We start from the raw sequence: 13,475 nt of genomic DNA, 5'->3' as shown, positions 1-13,475 counted from the left end.
CTTTAGGTGGAGGAGGACCTCCCAGAGTTTCAATAGGCATATTGTGTTTAAGTAGAGGACGTTCTTCAAAGAAAACTTTATCTATTTCATTTCTTTCATGCATATGTAAATCATTTTCATGGTCTAGCAAATATTGTTCTAAAGGATCAGTAGGTGGCATAGCAATAGAAGCAAGAAAAATTAATTCATCCTTACTAGGCAATTCTTTTTCATGATGATTTCTACTAAACTTGGAAAAAATAAACGCATGAGACTCATCACCAAAACAAACACCCACAGTTTGTTTCTTGCAATCTATCTTAGCATTAACTGTGTTCAAGAAAGGTCTACCAAATATAATGGGACAGAAGTCATCTTGCGGGGTACCAAGAACAAGAAAATCAGTAGGATATTTTATTTCCCCACACAAGACTTCAACATCTCTAATAATCCCACAAGGTGATATGGTGTCTCTATTAGCAAGTTCAGTAGTAACATCTATGTCTTCTAACTCAGCAGGTGCTATGTCCTTTATAATTTCTTGATATAGAGTGTAAGGAATAGCACTTACACTAGCACCCATATCACATAAACCATGATAACAGTGATCTCCTATTTTAACTGAAATAACAGACATGCCAACAACAGGTCTATGTTTATCTTTTCCATCAGGTTTAGCAATTCTAGCAGCTTCTTCATAGAAGTAATAACATGCCCATCCATATCTTCTTCCAAGAGATCTTTAACCATAGCAGTGCTAGGTTATAATTTCATTTGTTCATTAGGTTTAGGTGTTCTACCATACCTTTCGTTAACCACAACTAAAACTTTAGCATGCTCCTTTATCCTAATAGGAAAAGGGGGTTTCTCAATATAAGCAGAAGAAATAACTGGATTAACATTATAAAATATAGTTTCTTCTTTAACTGGTACTGGTTCTTTAATTTCTTATTTAATAGGTGGGTGATATTTAAACCACTTCTTTTTAGGGAGTTCAACATGAGTAGCAAATGATTCACAAAAGGAGGCTACTATCTCAGAGTGTAACGCCCCGGACACACCCGTCGGTGGTCGTTACTCCTGGCGGGATCTAGACTAGCCCCACAAATCAATACTAGTCTTTTCTACGCACTTTGTCCTCACTTGTGCGCACCCGGGAGCTACTTCCCGGTCGGTCACCCATCCTGAAACCACTCCAAGCTAAGCACGCTTAACTTTATAGTTCTCTCCGAATGGGCTCCCGGAAAAGAAGGAATTCCTTATTGATATGAGTAGTCTATCATCCCTATTAAGCCAGGCTATCACATACACCCCCACTCAGAGGAACCGACGTCCTCGTCGGGCCACAAGAACGTTCCCTCTTGGCACATACGTATGTGCTTCCAGTCCGGCACATGTGCCATGCCGTGTGCCACGATAGGTCACAAACGTCATGCACAACATGACCGCCCACCTGTCTGCAACCATCCGTGTAACCGCGAGGGTCGGCTCTGATACCAACTTGTAACGCCCCAGACACACCCGCCGGTGGTCATTGCTCCTGGCAGGATCTAGACTAGCCCCACAAATCAATACTAGTCTTTTCTGCGCACTTTGTCCTCACTCGTGCGCACTCGGGAGATACTTCCCGGTCGGTCACCCATCATGAAACTACTCCGAGCGGAGCATGCTTAACTTTGGAGTTCTCTCCGAATGGGCTCCCGGAAAAGAAGGAATTCCCTATTAACATGAGTAGTCTATCATCCCTATTAACCCAGGCTATCACATAGAGTCAAGTCCATATTTAGTGCTAAACTTTTGGAAAGCATCGGTATACATAAAAGATTTAACACAATCATACTTAAGCTTAATACCTGACTCTTTACATTCGTCGAGTTCCCAATCTTCAGAGTTGCATTTAATTATTTCCAAAAGATCCCACCGGAATTCAATAGTCTTCTTCATAAATGAACCAGCACAAGAAGTATCAAGCATGGTTTGATCATTACGAGAAAGCCGAGCATAAAAGTTCTGAATAATAATTTCTCTTCAGAGCTCATGATTGGGGCATGAATATAACATTGACTTAAGCCTCCCCCAAGCTAGAGCAATACTTTCTCCCTCACGAGGCCAAACATTATATATATAATTCCGATCATGATGAACTAGATGCATTGGATAAATTTTTTGGGTGTAACTCCAATTTCAAACGATTCCAATTCCATGATCCAATATCATCGCATAGCCTATACCATGCCAATGTTGTTCCCTTCAAGGATAAAAGGAAATACTTTCTCATCACCTCATCTCCGGGAAAACCTGCAAGCTTAAACAATCAACAAATTTGTTCCACATATATCAAGTGCATATCAGGATGTTCAGTTCCAGCAACTGCATAAATATTAGCTAGCAGTTGTTCTATCATACCCGAAGGAATTTCATATTCAATATTTTCAGTAGGTGCAATAGGTTGAGGGGTAGCTGATTGTGGTTCCGGACGAGGTGAAGATACCCCAAACAAACCCCTCAAAGGATTGTTTTCCATAGTAACAAGTGACAATAAATTTCAGCACACTATATAAATGTTTCCTTACCGAATTCCACTTACCAAAGGCGCTTCACTCCACGGAAACAGCACCAGAAAATAGCCTTGATGACCCACAAGTATAGGGAATCAATTGTAGCTCTTTTCTATAAGTAAGAGTGTCGAACCCAACGAGGAGCAGAAGGAAATGACAAGTAGTTTTTAGGAAGGTGATGTATGCAAGTGCTGAAACTATAAGTAGCAAGCAGTTTGATAGCAAGATAATTTGTAACGAGCAAGTAATGATAATAGGAACAAGCATGCAGCAAGGTAGCCCAATCCTTTTGAGTCAAAGGACAGGCCAAAACGGTCTCTTATAGTAAGCAAAGCGTTCTTGAGGGTACACGTGAATTTCATCTAGTCACTTTCATCATGTTGGTTCGATTTGTGTTCGCTACTTTGATAATTTGATATGTGGGTGGACTGGTGCTTAGGTGTTTTTCTTACTTGAACAAACCTCCTACTTATGATTAACCCTCCCGCAAGCATCCGCAATTACGAGAAAAATATTAATAATAAATTCTAACCATAGCATTAAACTCTAGGATCCAATCGGTCCCTTACGGAATAGCACATAAACTGGGGTTTAAGTTTCTTTCAGTCTCGCAACCCATCATCTATTTGCTACTCCACATTGCATTCCCTTAGGCCCAAATATGGTGAAGTGTCTTGTAGTCGACGTTCACATGACACTACTAAGGGAATAACAACATACATGCCATCAAAATGTCGAACACATATCAAATTCACATGATTACTTGCAACACGATTTATCCCGTGACCTCAAGAACAAAGGTAACTACTCATAAACAATAAACATGCTCATGATCAAAGGGGTATTAATATGCATAATGGATCTGAACATATAATCTTCCGCCAAATAAACCATATAGTAATCAACTACAAGATGTAATCAACACTACTAGCCACCCCCTAGCACCAATCTATAGTTCCGGTAACAAGATTGAATACAGGAGATGAACTAGGGTTTGAGATGAGATGGTGCTAGTGAAGATGTTAATGGAGATTGCCCTCCCCAAGATGGGAGAGTTGGTGGTGATGATGATGACGATGATTTCCCCCTCCGGGAGGGAAGTTCCCTCGGCAGAATCGCTTCACCGGAGGGCAAAAGTGCTCCTGCCCAAGTTCCGCCTCGAGGTAGTAGCGCTTCGTCCCGAATGTCCTATACTGATTTTTCTAGGTCAAAACCACTTTTATACGAGAAGATGGGCACCGTAGGTGGGCCGAGGAGGCCACAACCCACCAGGGCATGCCTGGGGGGCCTGGCACGCCCAGGTGGGTTGTGTCCACCTGGTGGCCGCCCTTTGGTGTTTATTGGCTCCAATATTCCTCAAATAATTCATAAAAATTCTCTGTAGAGTTTCAGCTCATTTGGACTTGTGTAGAATAGGTGGCCTGACGTAGCTTTTCCAGGTCCAGATTTCCAGCTGCCAGAATTCTCCCTCTTGGTATGTTCCTTGTAAATTATGAGAGAAAAGGCATTAGAATTACTCCAAAAAGCATTATTATGGATAAAAACATTATAAATAACAGCTAGGAACATGATGCAAAATGGACGTATCAACTCCCCAAGCTTAGACCTCGCTTGTCCTCAAGCGAAAACCGAAATCGAAAAACATGTCCACGTGCTTTGAGAGAGAGGTGTCGATAAAAACAAAATACGGACATAGAAGCATCATGTTGGTTATTGTAACAGCAACAAAATCAAACATATGACTTTTATCATAGAACTTGCATGATATACTTCCTATGAATAAGTAACAGTTAATCACATAATCTAAGTATAAAGCAAAAACTCTATTAGAAACCAACAAACTATGTTCTCAGTCAACTTCCCAACTACAATTCATCATCTTTTTAGGAAGAGTCACTTGTTGGGGCCTTTAAATCAAGTCCACATACTCAACCATCATATATTCTTCTATGATTGCTAAAACTCACCTTGTACCCATGAGCAAAACGTCTCAACCGCACACATAGAAAGATAGGGGCTTATAGTTTCGCCTCCCAACATACTCACCTCAAGGGTGATGTCAACAATAATAACTCATGCTATCTATATTCAACTGGACATATGTGCCTAGATCTTTCCTCGCCACATGATGCTTGCCAAAAGCGAAAATAAAAAGGAATAGAAGGAAAACTTTGACTCTTTGCATAAAAGTAAATGCATAAAAGTAAATACATAAAAGTAAAAGATAGGCCCTTCGTAGAGGTTGCCATGTGCTTATTTGTTTGCATTCTCAATCCCTTAGTGCAAGAGAACGTCACATTGTTTTGCCCCTTAAGATGACAACCTTTATTATGCAGTCTGTCGCTTTTATTCTTTGTCATCCAAGTTCGTACAATGCTCAATTTTCTCTTACACTAAATGATCTCACATATTTAGAATCAATTTGTATTACCTTTTTTCACCGATGACAACTTACTTGAGGGATCTTGCTCAATCCATAGGTAGGTATGGTGGACACTTGAAAAAGATTTGGGTTTAAGGGTTTTTGGATGCACAAGTAGTATCTCTACTTAGTACAGAATTTTTGGCTAGCAAAGATAGGGGCAAGCACCACATGTTAAAGGATCTATGACAATATGACTTCTATGTGAATATAAACAAACATAAACCATTAAGTTGTCTTCCTTGTCCAACGTCAACAATTTTGGCATATAATATTTTGATGAGGGCTCACAATCACAAAAGATTTCTAGGATAGTATATTTATATGTGAATCTTCTCTTCCCTTATTAATTCTTTCATGAGTTGCATCATTGACTAATGCTATGTTTGTCAATCTCCAATAAAATTTTGTACTTATACTTTTCCTTATGTGGTGCCATCACCTACCATAGGATTAGTATATAATCTTATTGATTTATTTCCTTTCTCTTTTTTTCTTTTTTTTCTTTATTTGCATCATGGAAGTAAAGAAAACAAAAATTCAAACTAACTTTATTATATAACTTGCACATGATTACAATGATAGACCACTAAGCAAACTTTCAAATAAGAAAGGATCGAACTAAACTTTATTTCATCTTAAGCAGATGATTGAACTAAGCTAAATAAAAACAAAAAGATAGTGGGATGATACAATACCAGGGCACCTCCCCCAAGCTTGGCGGGAGCCAAGGGGAGTGCCCATACCCGATACTGAATTTTCTTTTGGTGGTGAGAAAATGCGGGGTTCCCCTTTTGCTTCCTCCAGCTTCTGAAGGAGAATAAAATTTTCCATCATCAACTCACAATTATCGATCTCGAGTTTTAATATTCTCTTGTATAACGCCTCCATGATCTCACCCTTAGAGTCTTGGGAGGACATGCTTTCAGTCTACACACAAAACAGCAAGAAAAGAGAACAGAGGATTTCTCCGCGATATGGTAATCAACAGGTTCAAGAAGTATATATAAATTTTTTTATCTTGGAGGACAAGTACATGGTAAAACAGGAGTGCGGAAGGTGTCCCAGGTGGGCACCACCCACATTGGCGCGCCAGGCAAGCCTGGCGCGCCCTGGTGTCTTGTGACCACCAGGGTACGCCTCCTGGAAGTTTCTTTATTTCCAAATTTTTGAAATATTCCAAAACTAATAAAAATTATTTTTGCGTATTTTTCGGAGTCCTTTTACTTACCGTATCATGTACCTCCTTATTTTCATGATTCTGGAGTGTTCCAGAAGGACTCTTTTATGTGCTCTTCCGTTGTCAAAGTTTGGATAATATTACTTTCAATATTAATAGGTGTACCTGAGACATAATGCTTTATTTGTTGTCCATTGAAAACCTTCGGGTTAGTATCTTCTGAGTTATTTATTTTGATGGCTCTAGACCGATAAACCTCCTCGATGACATATGGGCCTTCCCATTTCGAGAGGAGCTTTCCTGCAAAATATCTAAAACGAGAGCTGTACAAAAGAACATATTATCCAACTTTAAACTCACGCTTTTGAATTCTTTTGTCATGCCATCTTTTAACTTTTTGTTTGAATAACTTTGCATTTTCATAAGCTTGGGTTCTCCATTCATCTAATGAGCTTATATCAAATAACCTCTTTTCACCAGCAAGTTTGAAATCATAGTTGAGTTCTTTAACTGCCCAATATGCTTTATGTTCTAACTCAAGAGGCAAATGACAAGCTTTTCCATAAACCATTTTATAAGGATACATGCCCATAGGATTTTTATAAGCTGTTCTATAAGCCCAAAGTGCATCATCTAATTTCTTAGACCAGTTCTTCTTGGACCTATTAACAGTCTTTTGCAAAATTAATTTTATTTCTCTATTGCTAAGTTCAACTTGACCACTAGACTGAGATGATAGGGTGATGCAATTATATGGTTAACATCATACTTAGCAAGCATTTTACGGAAGGCACCATGAACGGCCATATATGCTTAGCAAGCATTTTACGGAAGGCACCACTAGACTGAGATAATTGTTAACAATAATAATTCATGATCAAATATATTTGAATGGCCACATATGCTTAGATCTTTCCCCATCAAATGATGCTTGCCAACTAAAGAGTAGGTTGGAATGAGAAGGAATACTACTTACTCTTGAATAAAAGTAAAAGATAGGCCCTTCGTAGAGGAAAGTAGGGATTTGGAGAGGTGCTAGAGCTCTAAGCTTTTAAAACAGAGATGAAAATAAATTTGAGAGGTATGCTTTCATTGTCAATATAACAACCAAGAGTTCTCACTATCTTCCATGCTAGACACATTATAGGCGGTTCCCAAACAGAATGGTAAAGTTTTTACTCCCCCACCACCAACAAGCACATTCCATGGCTGGTCCAAAACAACGGGTACCTTCCAACTATCAACAATCCTGGGGGAGTTTTGTTTGAAATTATATTTTGATTCGATTTGAGCATGGAACTGGGCATCCCGGTTACCAGCCGTTTTCTCGTGAATGATGAGCGGAGTCCACTCATCATGAGAATAACCCACCTAGCATGGAAGATACTGACAGACCCTAGTCTCTACATCACTAGTACGCGTCGGTGCTAAACAAACGGTTTCTAACCCCTTTCCGCGATGGCATTCGGAACCGTCACCAAGTGAGTGTGGGCGATAGGGGGGTCCTTCCCACACAACCCAGAAACCGTTGGGGATATGCCTTCCTAGCACACATGCTCGGCAAAATGAGGTCGTGTGCGACCGGCGAGCACTCAAATACAGAAATACATACAATGGTGCTCAAAACAATACAATTATACATGCGAAATCATTTCCGGTCGTAAGTACATCCCACACAGTCAGTCACCACTAAACGTTTCCGTTCGTATATACATCTCACACAGTCAGTATAAGGAAAACATTTGCGCAAGGTGGCGTAACACAAACAGTTTTGAAGAGAATGTCGTGTGTGATTGTTCATTGATCCAACACAGTTTCTTCCTAGAAACTGTGTGCGTTGCCTGAGGTCATCGCCCATGGTGTTTTCGCATTAACCGTTTGCAATAGGAAAACCCAATTAGCAAGCTAATTGGCCAATTAGCGGGCTAATTGCCCTATTATTAATAATCCATTTACTAATCTAATTGACATTCATATTAAGAACATAATATATTCCATTTCCACATTAAGGAAGCAAGATTTCATAATTGAAATACATCGGAGTACAACATGATATAGCTTCAGCACTCAACTACCCCATTACACAACTGCACCAGCAGCAAGTTTCATGTGCAACATCTAGAACCTTTCGAAATTAGCATCATAGACGGTACATAGAGAGATGCATCTCATCTGGAAAACTGCTGAAGCGGAAGGCGAATATTGAGCCTTCATTCATGTTGAAGGTCTTTGCAACTTTAGGCCAGTGCCTGTGGATGATTGACATTCCATCCTTTGACCTCTTCAGGAACACTTCAATATTGAACCATGAGTGTTGTATGAAAACTTTCGTCGCCTCCTGACCACAGAGCTGGTTTGAGAGGTAATCATCAGTGAACCCTGAAAACAAGGATGTGCATAAATATCTTCTCTATATTGGAAACGGGGCATAGGAATAAAAAAAGGTAAGGTATAATAGTTAGTACCATCTTGTAAACCTCAGTGCTTCCCATTGTTTCCCTGCAACACATATAAGGTAGTTAGTCATCAAGTTAAGTAAGAGTTCGCATGCTATCAATAAAATGTGTTGATGAAAAATAAGCACATTGCAGATTCATCAGATTAGTTCAAGCCACATGGAAAACCCATTTGTCCAAACCAAGCATGATTAAGAATTAGGAAATATAGCACTTGTATATGTTTCTCATGTATTAAGTGCAGCCAAATTCGATTTATTCCTCACATGGTATACAATAAGAGAATGCAGCCACAACAATTGAACATCGCATTGCAGAATTGAACCAAGCAGTTAACTAAACACCACAACAAATGAACCAAACGTTAACTGAGCACCACATTGCACAATATAACATACTCCTAATAGAAGATCAGGCAGTTAACCAAACCAAGCATGCTTAACAACTTGGAAATATAGCAATTGTATTTGTTTCTCATGTACTTAGTACAGCCAAATTCGATTTATTCCTCACATGGTATACAATAACAGAATGCAGCCATAGCAATTAAACATCGCATTGCCGAATTGAACCAAGCAGTTAACTAAACACCACAACAAATGAACCAAATGTTAACTAAGCACCACATTGCACAATATAACATACTCCTAATAGAAGATCAAATAGTTAACCAAACGAAGCATGCTTAACAACTTGGAAATATAGCAATTGTATTTGTTTCTCATGTATTTAGTACAACCAAATACGATTTATTCCTCACGTGGTATACAGTAACAGAATGCAGCCACAACAATTGAACATCGCATTGCAGAATTGAACCAAGTAGTTAACTAAACACCACAACAAATGAACCAAAAATTAACTGAGCATCACATTGCATAAATAACATAGTCCTAATGGAAGATCAGACAGTTAACCAAACCAAGCATGCTTAACAACTTGGAAATATTGCACCCTGAAGAATTGAACATCACATTTGTAGAATTGAACCAAGTAGTTAACTGAACACCACATTGCACGACATATAGAACATATACACTATAGCAGAAGATTGCATGGTAAAAGTAGATAGCACAATTCACTAGAATCTGTTAAGGAAAGGCAGTAGCTACCAAACTGGACATGGGTCCTTATAGTGAGCTAATAAGACAAGCTACTCCTCATTGTCGGAGATATCGATGACGATTAGCTCCTTGGACATGGAAGAGGGCGAGGCCTCCGCATCGTGGGTGCCCTCGTTGTAGTGGTGAGTTTACTGAGCTGCTCCGGGCACCAACCTGCGGGCTCTCGAGATGAGGTAAGCATGTGCATGCTAAGAAAACACCTCGTCGTCTTCGTCGAAGGCACCGATGATGGACTCGAGAAAATGACACGAACTATCAATTAAAGCAGCCAACCACGTCACGGCGTCGACGCGCGAGGCGTCAACGGTGGCCTCGACGGCAAGGTGCTCCTCCAAATCTGGGGGTCAGCACGAATGGCAGCCATCGCGACCTCATCCGCGCATGCGGTCGCGATTTGCTTCTCCGTTGCTCAATGCTCCTTGAGGTCCTGGCTATACTGCGTGCACCATGGCTTAGGCCGGTGCTTATTTGGTGGAGGGGTCGGTGATTTGGGTGGAAGATGTCACACTCGCGCCGACGGTCGGGGCATGTGGGATGTGGAAGGAGAAGGAGGATGGGGGTCGGGTGTGCATTACCTGCCTGGATAGGCGAGGCCGAGCAGCGTGAAGAAGGGTCGCCATAGAGGAGGTGGCGGCGCTGCAAGCAAGGAGTGAAGGTTTCAACTTGGAAAGGAAGGCGGAAACAGGGGAAATGTGGCTTTTGGTAATGGGGTGGGGCAGGAAGGTAGATATTTCTGCGGAAGCCGAAAATTAGGAATCGTTTCACCCAAAAAACTGGCGTGCAAAGTGTCATCAGACACGGTCCCTTATTCAGAGCACGTTGTGGACTGTAGCCGTCGTACCTTCTTGTGTAAGCCGAATGCGTACTATACTCCGACGGTGCTCCAAGATATTTTGTGCTGCATCTCACACGGTTGGTTATAATAAACTATGTGGGATCTACTTAATTTTTCATCTTGATTTGAATTACATAATGGGGTCACGGCGGCCATGGACGATGTTTGAATTGCTAGACCTTTTATCTGCAGTGATCATGCAACTATATGTGTGTCATAAAAGAATTGGAATTATTCAAGGTTCATTTGGACATTTTTATGCATTAAGTGAGTTTTCAATGCATTTATGTGCATAATTCAAATTTGAACTACATGCACATGCTCCAGTGCATATAAATTGGTTGAAAATCAAATCTTTGTCCTTCTATGCATGCTTAGGTCCCATGCAAGAAATGCGAATGAATGTGAAACACCCTGCCACCGTCACTCGGCCGCAAACATTGAGATACCTGGTTTTTAAATTCTGGTAAATCCAAAACTTGTCTGAAATTCATGAAACTTTGCATGCTATCATGGAGCGGCATCAACATGCCATGATAATTTTTTTGTCCCACTTGGGGCGGGTTTGGGTATATGCTTCTCACAAACCAGAGCTTCTCACAGCCAACATCATGGTTTTAGTAGGGAACGCCCCACCTTTGGGGACGAAACTATATCCATTGCCTCTTATTGCTTTCAAAAAATTTCTCGTGTCAACATAGAACAACAGGAGTGTTGTGTTATTTTTTGTGATTTTGGGGGTTTGTTTGGACATTTTTATGCATTAACTGAGTTCTCAATGCATTTATGTGCATAATTCAAATTTGAACTACATGCACATGCTCAAGTGCATATAAATTGGTTGAAAATCAAATATTTGTCCTTGGGTGCATGCTTAGGTCCCATGCAAGAAATGGGAATGAATGTCAAACACCCTGCCACCGGCACTCAGCCACAAACATTGAGATACCTGGTTTTTAAATTCTAGTAAATCCAAAACTCGTCTGAAATTCATGAAACGTGGCATGCTATCATGGAGCGGCATCAACATGTCGTGGTAAATTTTTTGTCCCATTTGGGGCAGGTTTGGGTATATGCTTCTCACAAACCAGAGCTTCTCACAACAAGAATGATGGTTTCGGTAGGGAACGTCTCACCTTTGGGGACGAAACAATATCCATTGCCTCTTATTGCTTTCAGAAAATTTCTCGTGTCAACATAGAACAATAGGAGTGTTGTGCCAATTTTTGTGATTTTTTGGGGTTCGTTTAGACATTATTATGCATTAAGTGAGTTTTCAATGCATTTATGTACATAATTCAAATTTGAACTACATGCACATGCTACAGTGCATATAAATTGGTTGAAAAAACAAATATGTGTCCTTGTGTGCATGCTTAGGTCCCATTCAAGAAATGGGAATAAATTTCAAACACCGGGGCACTGTTGATTGACGGCAAAACATTGAGATACATGGCTTATAATTTCTAGTAAATCCAAAACTCGTCTGAAATTCATGAAACTTGTCATGCTATCATGGAGCGGCATCAACATGTCGTGGTAAAAATGTTGTCCCATTTGGGGAAGGTTTGGGTATATGCTTCTCACAAACCAGAGCTTCTCACAACAAGCATGATTGTTTCAGTAGGGAACGTCCCACCTTTGGGGACGAAACGATATCCATTTCCTCTTATTGCTTCCAAAAAATTTCTTGTGTCAACATAGAACAATAGGAGTGTTGTGTCAATTTTTGTGATTTTTCAGGGTTTGTTTGGACATTTTTATGCATTAACTGAGTTTTCAATGCATTTATGTGCATAATTCAAATTTGAACTACATGCACATGCTTCCAGTGCATATAAATTGGTTGAAAAATCAAATCTTTATCCTTGAGTGCATGCTTAGGTCCCATGCAAGAAATGGGAATGAATTTCAAACACCGGGGCACCGTTGATTGCCGGCAAAACATTGAGATGCCTGGTTTTTAAGTTCTAGTAAATCAAAACTCGTCTAGTGCGAAGGTTCATCAGGAAGCGTGCGAGATGTTCAACGGAGGACTTTCTTCAATGCAAACGGTTCAATGAAGCAGTAAAGCGGCATAAAATAAACCAAAAAAATATATGTGCTGCCACATGCCCCGTGTGCCATGCGAGTAGGCGTGAGTTGATGGGACGCATGGGAGCAGTCCGCCGTGCAGGCATACCGAGAGGCATGCGTGCAGGTGTGTGTATTAATGGGGAGGCGTGCGAGTAGTTGTGTGATATGATGGTACGAATGGAAATCGTCCGCCGCACAGGCTCACCGGGAGGTGAGACAACTTTTGACCGCAGCCTGCCTCGCTCCCACTAGTCTGTATTAATTGCGCGCCCAAGCCGCCGTTGATAATAGGCCGCCGCACCCCCGGTCCACAGTGGTCACCAACGTCTGGACTTCGGAGTGTATGACAATGCCGCCGAAGCGCACCATCGGACGGAGTGGCGACACCGGGGATGGTGAAGCACCTGCACAACGCATGAAGCTGGCCACAGAGGTTTCCGTCGCCGCTGATGAGGTCTTGTGCAGGCAGCAGCACGACCTTGAATTTATCGATGATGTCGTGCCCCCCCCCCCCAAGCCGGAGTCGGAGGTCAACGGCAACTCCGGGCAACAACTGCGACTCCGACGGAAAACCGGTTAGTCATCTTGAGAATTGATTTTGAATGTCCTACATATATGTTTGTGCCTTTTTTCTTCCTAATCTTGAGAATTCATTTCGAAAGTCCTACATGTTATGCCATTTTTTTCTTTCAGATTGGTATGTACACATATGAGGCTCCGACCAGCGCCGCCGCCGGATGTAGATCTTGGACCGGGCTGTGCGGCCAGAAGCGCCCCCGTGGACCCGAGGAACCAGTAGAATCTCCGGCGGACCGCATTAGCGATCTCCCAGACGGAATCCTTGG

Source organism: Triticum urartu, chromosome 3A, assembly GCF_056163025.1.
Source record: "Triticum urartu cultivar PI428250 chromosome 3A, HENAU_Tu73, whole genome shotgun sequence".
Classification (NCBI taxonomy): Eukaryota; Viridiplantae; Streptophyta; class Magnoliopsida; order Poales; family Poaceae; genus Triticum; species Triticum urartu.
The sequence above is the reverse complement of the archived record's forward strand: the minus strand, read 5'-3'. Positions refer to the sequence as shown.